Below are 9,254 nucleotides of genomic sequence, written 5' to 3'. Positions count from 1 at the left end.
GGGGGGTTTGCTGACCCCTGCTATAGAGTGAAATTAATTTAAGGCAGCTTGAGTCAACTTAATTCTGTGTCTATACTACAGTGTTGCTCCCTCTAATGTAACTTGCCCATTGCAGTGACCTAATAACTCAATCTCTGCAAGAATCATAGCAAGTAGGTTGATGTAACTAGGTGGCATAGCATCTACACAACACAGTGCATTACTTACATGTGTTGGTTGTGCACTCCATGTCCCAGGGCTGACAGCCAGAGCTGTAAACCCCACACAGAGTTTGGAGCTGCAACTGTCAGCCCCAGGCAGGAGGACTCCAGCTGCTAGGCCCACACAGGGCTGACAGATTCAGCTGTTGCCTCAGGAACAGGGGCTCCAGCTGGCCATGCTCTACAACACCCCACACACTAAATCAATGAAAGCACTCCTAGTGAGCATGTGTGACACCAACAGCAGGGGGCTTAGCGTGGACATGATCCACCACAGTAAATACTGGAATGTCTGCACTGGCTTAAGTTCACCCAATTTTGCAGTGCAGACAAGATGCTATTATAATTTAAAGTGGAAGCTGGAAAAGAGCTATCAAATTTGAATGTACTTGTGATATTATTTTTGCCTGAACATTCAAATAATAAAAAGGATTTTAATTTAAAAAAGGTGTTGCCAACTCTGACGACTTCCTTTGTGGCCTAGGGCACCACACTGAACTACTGTGTGTCAGTTTGCTATTCTGTAAATTAGGACTTGAGGAAGAGAGGTAAAGAATGACTAAGTAAATTGCCCAAAGTCACAGGAAACCTGTGGTAGACTAGGGAATTGAACCAGTGTCATCCAAGTTTAAGGCTTCTACAAAACTGTCCTTCCTTTCCCAACTTCACTACTCTGATGTGCAAATTGCTAACACTGTTCTCTACCACTAATTGCCTTTCTCTTAAAGACAAGTTAAATTACTGATTTATTTTACTTTTGAATTAAGTCCTCTATAAAAGTATTTTCTTTGGGCAAACGGGTATGAAGGGTTAAACACAATAGAAAAAAGCTGCCTTTTATTTACCAGCAAAGTTTCCATTGCTGCCTTTAGAAGCAGTGCTGAGTAGTTTTAGTGTGTTCTCTTCCAAAGGCATAATAGTGCTTCCCTTGCAATCCATGAAAGCAAAACTAAACCTCTAAGCCTCTATTTCAAATAATTTATTGAAAGATTGTTTCACCCTTTTCTTGCAGATTTGCAACTAGGAAGGCTGCCATTGCTCTGACATGTACAACCCAGAAATGGCTAGGTGCATGCATTATGATCCAGCATAGATTTGCAGCACCACTGGCAAATTAACTATTAAACTTTAATCTCCTATATATTTTTTGTAATGATTAAATCCTGTGAAGCCTGAAAGTGCAGTTCCATCTATGTCTATTCCCTTCAGGTAGGCTGATTATGTACTAGGCACACTCATTTCAGCCCTGTTAAAGTGTGAACCGCAAGTTCTGTTTGAAATTTTGAAGGAGATTTCCAATGCGGGATGGGCTAATTTATGGCCTAAAATCTAGGGGAAATGAAAGCACTCAATGGCACTGTTTCACAGCATTAGGCCTTTAGCTATCAAGATAAGGTCTACTACTCTGTAGAGCTCTGCTTTTTGCCTGGATTTTCTAATCACTGCAGCAGCAATAAGGTCAGAGGCTATTCTACCGAACTGCAGCTTTGTCCAATGCATGGACTGCTTTGAGTTGAAGGTCCTGGATTTAAATTATAATAAATTTTAAAAGGATTGAATCACATGTACCTTAAGTTGAGTGCTGTGCGATTCAAATAAGACCTTAAAAAAGGTGGGGGGGGCAGGGAGTGTTTATTAGCACTGATTAGACATTAAAGTCCTGTGGGACATCATGTAAGCATTTTTCCAACACCACTTGTCCAATAAAGGGTCCTGTGGCACCTTATAGACTAACAGAAAAGTTTAGAGCATGAGCTTTCGTGAGTTAACTCACTTCTTCAGATGCTGGACATCTGATGACCAGCATCTGAAGAAGTGAGTTAACTCACGAAAGCTCATGCTCTAAACTTTTCTGTTAGTCTATAAGGTGCCACAGGACCCTTCGTTGCTCTACAGATCCAGACTAACACGGCTACCCCTCTGACACTTGTCCAATGTTTCCCTCCTCCAGTGTTATACAATGCTCTGGCTGCTGTGGCCCACCCAAGAGGTATATATCATTCCTAAAATATGTTGTGGTCCTTTGGAATGAAGGTTGCATACCATGATCCACATTGCCTTCTAAATTCACGGAGAATATGGTTTTCATACAGAGGAATAGTTGCTTCCTTGACTTTGTTGCCCAAGGTTTCTGGAATCTTAACCTTCAGGATTAGAAAGCAGCATGGAAGAGAGGCATGAAGTGTTTTTTGCTTTTAATTAAAAATCCACTTTTATCCCTGCATAATGATTTAGTTTAACTGTTTGTGACTTTCTGCCATACTGGGTTTAATTCTTACCTGAGAGGCAGCATATCAAACCAAACAGAACTGGGCTCCAAGTGCTTCCTTGCTACCCTTCCTGTGCATTATTTTGCCTTAGTTTCCAACCACCAATACCCTTATTCTTTGAAATCTGATGAAGTCCTGGCATGCTTTATAGCTTTATCCCTACCCCTCTGCTGTCTGACCTCTGCAGAATCAAGCATCAGCAAAATAATGCATGCAAGTGAATTGCAATACCATTTCCAAGCACTGAACTGTTCTATAAATAGGGAAACCTAAGCCAACCTACTGTCAAAACTACCATTGTGAGGTGAGGGGGGAGTGCAGAGGCTGTAGCACGGGAGGTAGGTACAGGCCTTAAGGGCAAAGGGAGCACAGTGCAGGAAGGCAACTGCATTGACTGTGGGGAATGGTCCTATTAATGACAGGTGACACCTCCATGACCCCTTTTTAATTCCCTCCTTCCTTCCTCCTTCTCCGTGCCTGCTATATAAAGCCTGGATTCTTACCTACTCCAATTTGAAAACCTGAAAAAGTGGGTCTTACCCCTGAAAGCTCATTACCTAATAAATAAATGTGTTAGTCTTTAAGGTACTCTAGGCCCACTTGTAGTTTATTGTGATACCAATAGAACAAGATCTGAACAGTTGACCTTCAAGCTGGAAAAGGATTCATGGCTATACTGTGTGTGTGACTGATATGTATTGTTCTATGGGCAAAGTAATTCCAGGTGATCACTAAGGCAAACCCTGGTGCCTATATTGCTCACATTTTAATCTGGTAGCATAGTGTCTTGGTTTCTAGTTTTCACCTTGTGCTGTAAAAAAAGAAAAAACAAACAAAACCAAAGTGAGTGAGTGAGTGAGTGTGTGTGTGTGTGTGTGTGTGTGTGTGTGTGTGTGTGTGTGTGTGTGTGTGTGTGTGTGTGTGTGTGTGTGTGAGTGAGAGAGAGAGAGACAGAGAGAGAGAGAGAGAGAGCGCGCGCGTGCTGATTTTTTGAAAACACGCCCAAGGGATGCAATGAAGCCCTCACTTATAGCATAAACTACTTGAGGCAGGAACCTTCTCTTTCATTCTCCAAAGCACCAGGCATGATGCAAACTAATAGAAGTTTCTATTTGTCTAGAACGGGAAGGTGAAATGCTACCTTTTCCATCACCAACTGAACAAATGGAGTTCTCTTTCTACATGCAGCATGGAGGTCAGTACCATAGGCAGCGAGTTATATGGACTGCTGGTGCCCCAGCGCCATGAATAGTCACAGCTTGGTGCTCTGCTCCAGTGATTTCAGAGACCCAGGTCTAGTCTGAAAACTGTTTCACGCAGAGTTGCAAAGGCCTGCAAATGACCAGCATGTGAGGCAGCAGGCTCACAGTAGGGTGATTCCTGGCTTATCTAAAGGGGCAGCAGAAGGGAGGAGGGGAGGAGAATGTGATATGATTGGCAGCATCTCTCTCCCAGTGCACCCCCAGGAGTGACAAGGAGGGGGTTTCCTGTAGCGCAAGACAGGTTAGACCTGGCACTTGAGCAGTTGCCTGTGGGGGTTTCTTCGGTGAGTGTCTTGCACAGGGCTGGCCTTAGGGAAAATAGCACCTGGGCAAGTTTACATTTTGATATCCATGACCTGCTTGGTCTTGGTGACCCCTTGCCTCTGGTCCCCCATAGGCTCCCCACACTCCACTCCCCCAGTCTCTGCAGTTCCCTTGGCCACTAATGCCTGCATCTGCCTCCTGTGCCACAACCTCTGCACTCCCCCTCCTTCCTGTGCCCCTAACCCCTTGCAATGCCTCTGCACTCCCTCCTGCAGCCGCATGTGGAAACTGACCCACCTGGCATGCACAAAGCAGCTAGCAATGCCACTCACTACTACACTGAACTGCTGCTCCTTCACCTCACAGGAAAGGGAAAAAACAGCTGCTGATGCCTCTCCACAGCCCAGGTGGGGAAGTGAGTGACCTGAGTGGAGGGAGCCCTGGTGCTGTGTACTGTCGGGAGGGGAAGAAGGGCTGTTTCCAGTTCATGACTACATTATTTTAAAATATGTATCAATTTACAAGGTAGATCGGGCAGGAGGGACTTGGAATCATTCTGGGTATCACCAAAAATTATACAAGCCTGCCACTCCTAGTCAGTATGCCCCCTCACCCATGCAGCTTGTAGTCTCACTGAGGGATATGGCAGGGGATTTCAGTGTGTGGGTTTGGGGGAAATGCTTTCCTTTTTTTCCCCCTCCATCATACATCCCAAAATAGCTTTGCCACATGCTCTCTTTATACAAGTAGCTGGGACCCCAACATGGCAGGTGGGAAGAGGAAGGGATGCTGCATGAATTATGAAAAGTAGGGTGGGGATAGCTGTGCTGCAGTTACACTTGCCAGGGATCTCATTTTTGGAACACTCCAGCTGAGTGTTCGTATCTGCTTAATAGTAAAATAATAAAACAGTTCATTGTATCAGGCAGATGCTAACACCTACATGCAACAGGGACTAATGTTCCATGTAAGATAAAAAACAATAAATCAACTTCCTGACTCAGGGTTCTGAACAAGAGTGCAAGTGCATAATAGAAACAGGATCAGAGAGTGGTGAGGACCTTCTATCTAGAATGTGGAGACTGATTTAAGGAACACTGATAAATTAAAATTATATTCCCTTTCCATTATATTACTCATAATCCCGTAGATATCAGAACTAAACATTTTAAAAATCTAATTTGTTCTCTCCGTCCTTCCCAATTTACATTGGCTATAAACAGAAGCAGCTACTTCCCAAGTACTCCCTCGTGCCTGGACCACCTGTGCTAAGCCCTGTCCCCATTTCCCCCACTTCACCAGCATTCCTTCCCCAGGGAATTCCACAGTTGCTTTCATTCACAGTCCTCCTTAAGGCAGATTTTTATTTAAGAAACAGCCTTCTGCTCAGCTGTATGCAGAGCACAGCCCCTCCTCGAGGAACTGGACCTTTCCCTTCATACTGCTGTTCCTTCACCACAGGAGCCAAGACTCAACCCACCTTCCTTCCTACCTTTTTATCCTGATTCAACTCAGATATGACTCATCCAGCAATTACGCCTATTTCAGGTGAGAAATCACAGTGAAGCAATGTTTGGGTTGTAGTTGGTGCAGTACCCTTTGTTTAAAAGGATTTTTTTTTTCTACTGGAGCTGAAAAGAAAATAATAAAACCAAATCCATTTGTCTGATATTTTGCAAACATTTATTTTTACAGAGTGCACATTTTGGCCAAATGTCTTTCATCTTTGTATTTTTGGAAAGAGCTCTAGGCATAAATGCCACACACCCCCCTTTCTGGAAGCCAGACTGTCTTCTGCAAAAGCCTGAGCTTAAGATCACAAACTCATTTAAGCTGATACCATATTTGGAAGAGATCTGGGTCAAGAAAAATAATCAAAAGGGAAGTGCATTCCTCTTCAATCATGTGACTGGAAGAGACCAGCCACATGCACACTACTCACGTTCACATCAGCTAAAGCCAAGGAACAGGACAGTGCTTTAAGAAAGAGCATAATCCAGCTTTGGTACAAGTGGGAGATCAGGAGGTGAACTGGCATCACACCCTATTCACATTCCACAAACCTCAGTTTTGCTGTCTTATTTAAAAGAGCCGTGCTGGTTTAGGAAAACCTTTGAGTCTACAGGCGCACAGCACCGAGTCATGAATAGCTTGTCTGCACAAACAACCAGATATGTAGTTTCCCCATTCTGCAAGTTCATGTGTTCTTAACATGAAGCATGAGTAGCCCTAATTATGTAATTCGCACTGCTCATATGCTTAAAGTTAAGCACACGTTTGCAGGACCATGGCCATGAACTGCATTTTTCCAGAGATGGTGTAAAGGCTATTCCCCCCTCTGACACTCCAAGTGCAGAACGTAGAGGCCCACAAGAGACCTTAAAAATCCCTTACCTTCATAGGCTTCTGCTTAAAAAACTTCCCAAGTTCACAGATTCCCTGCCCTTGGGGATAGCTGCCACCACCCAAGTGAGAAAACCCCTCTTTGAAACCCAGGAAGACACACTTGGGGTGTCTCCCGGTGGAGTAACTCCAAGCTCTTTACCTTCCCTTAGGAAAGAGCTTGAAAAGAGAAAGAAGTTAAGCTGCAATCTGATAGCTGACCTTTCAGTCTTAGGCATGCATATATGCAAACCCTTCTCTAGGACACAGGAATCAAATCATTGCCTTTTTAAAAAAAAGGTGATTTATTAACAAAATATTTACATAATAAAGGATACATGCTTGCTGGCTGTTACAGAGCAACAAAAACAACAACAACAAAAAGGTAGGTTAAAGCACAAAGAATTACTTCCCTGGAATTCAGTTTAAAAGTTACAGTGTACAAAGGAGTACATCAGCCAGCCTGAGAAGTCCTGCACCAAACACAAAATAAAAACTGATCACGTCTGACTAAACATTTCCTTTCTGCTTACATATCTGTATGCCCAGATCTCCTTGTGACATAGATATTTACTGAATTCCTTAAGCCTGCTCAGGATTAAACATGTCAGTGTCTCTCTCCTCCAGCCACACAAAAGAAAGACTCCTCAGCAGGTCAACTGCTTTAATTCAAAAAATTCTCCTCTTCTCACCAGCTCACCTGGCTGCTTGCCATCAGAGAAACCAAGCTCTCTGGGTTTAACACTTTACAGGCATTCATTCATGACAAGAGGTATGCCATTTTTTGATATTAGCAAGCTCCTGGACCCAACCATTAGCATTACATTTTTTCTTCTTTGGCTATGGCAATTGCAAACTTTTAGCCAAATAAAGCACTTCACTTTAAAATATAGTTTTTAAAGCTAATTAGGCAATTCATGTGAGAAATTGTTCCGAAAGCTGCTAATATACTAAACTAACCCTCACAACCATTTGTTCAGTTATCAGTGATATACATATTAAAAATGTATCAAAGCTCTACAATTAAAAATCTCAAACATTCGTGACACCAAACAGTTATTGTTCCACTGAACAGTTAATGGTCTAATTATACCCCTCACTCAGGCTTCTACAACCAAAATAGCAAGAAGAGCAATTTTTTCAAATTTGGTTACAAACTCAATCATTCAAGAGCCACAATGCATGTGAATATGAGACAGTCCTTAATAAATTATGTCAAACCATACTTTTAACCCTATTTTAAGACCAGCGCGCTCACAATGATTTATAATGCAATCCATGTAAATATTTAATCCTTTTCAGAGTCCTAGTAAGCTCCACGATCAGTCCCATTTAGTGGCAGAAAATAATTGAGAAGCCAAAGGGGGTCAATTTAGGACCACGCAATATAGTAATCTTATTAACAACAAGTGCTCTTTGCATTTGTATAGAAATAACAGCTCCTGATCTAACATTTCTATTTTATTACAAAACATCTCTTTGAAATACGTTACTAATTTCGTCCTAGTCTCTGACTTCTTTATTGCATTCCATGACAGCATTTACCCATCTCTCCTCTATTTCCAGTTACTAAATCACATTCAAAGACAATTAAATACATTAAACGTACTCCTTGTATTATTTGTCCATGTAAGCAGTTGATGACTCTGCCAAAGAGATGTTATCTTTTCCCAAATGCAAAGGTAGGTGGTGGTCCATGAAAAACCCTTTTTTCAGATGTAAACCAAAAACATTTGAAAATCCACATTTTAAAATGTGGGAAGCAGGGGTTAGAGACACACAAACCACTCCATACCTGTCTGGAGCAATACCCTGCTCACCACAGCACACCCACCATGCTCTGCTCAAGCCTAGATGGGATCTGGACCCCGCAGGAAGAGCTGTGCCAAAACACACAGTCACAGCAATAGGGTCAGCTCCCACCTTCCCCCTGCTGCCCTGCCCAGATGTGAGAGGAGCAGGAGGATTAATCAAGCGCTGACCAGCCCCGTCACTTGCTGCCCTGCTGACCCCTTACTTGGCCAGACGTGAGAAGAGGAGAGAGATTCAGGCACTAGCCTGGCTGGAGATAGGAGCCACTGTTCCTGCTGCAGGAGGGTCATTCCTGTGTCCGGAGCCACAGTGGAATCAGCGTCCAGAGTCGCAAATGACTCCTTAAAGAGCTGCAGATTGCTGACCTCTGCCCTAGATGGACCACATTGCACATCCATTACATTTTGAATACATATTTCACCACATACAGGCCAGAGGTACAACAAAGCTGATGAAACTGCCCCATCTGCTGTCACCATGGACACAGTCTGCACAAGTGCCAGCATTGTCAGTACTGAACTCAACTGATAATGGATGGCTGGAACTGGAGTCAACGGTATGGGCCCCTCACTGCTGTCAGTACAGTACCAGGCAGTGGTTTGAAGGGCCTGTTCCTTCCTGCATGCCAGAGGTAATACAGTGGTTGCAATCCTCCTAAAGAGGAAGAGTTTCCCCAAGCCTGGGAATGGTTCAGACTCATTTTATGGGACTTCCTCCTTGCTGTTCCAAAGGAGCCCCTTTTTCTGGAGCATCATCATCAAATCCAAAGGCAACTGGTGATCACACAAGGGACTCAGTGCCAAAACAGACCCCTTGCCCTGCTTGAGAAGGTGCTTCTTCAAGTCTCTTGTTACCTGAGCTCCAACTTTTGTCCCTCCTCACTGTCCATGGCTGAAGGAGCCAGGACAGTACTACCTCTATGCAGCCGGGGAAGGGCTACAATCACAAGGCATGAGTGCTGCCCATACACTTATTGCTAGGCAAAATTTCTTACCTGTAGATGAGCTAAGCTGACACACAGCCACCACACTAAAAGCAACGTGAATTCTCATGGGCCCCGTCGG

The sequence above is a fragment of the Carettochelys insculpta genome, chromosome 15, assembly GCF_033958435.1.
Source record: "Carettochelys insculpta isolate YL-2023 chromosome 15, ASM3395843v1, whole genome shotgun sequence".
In the NCBI taxonomy this organism is placed as follows: domain Eukaryota; kingdom Metazoa; phylum Chordata; order Testudines; family Carettochelyidae; genus Carettochelys; species Carettochelys insculpta.
Note: the sequence above shows the minus strand (reverse complement) of the source record.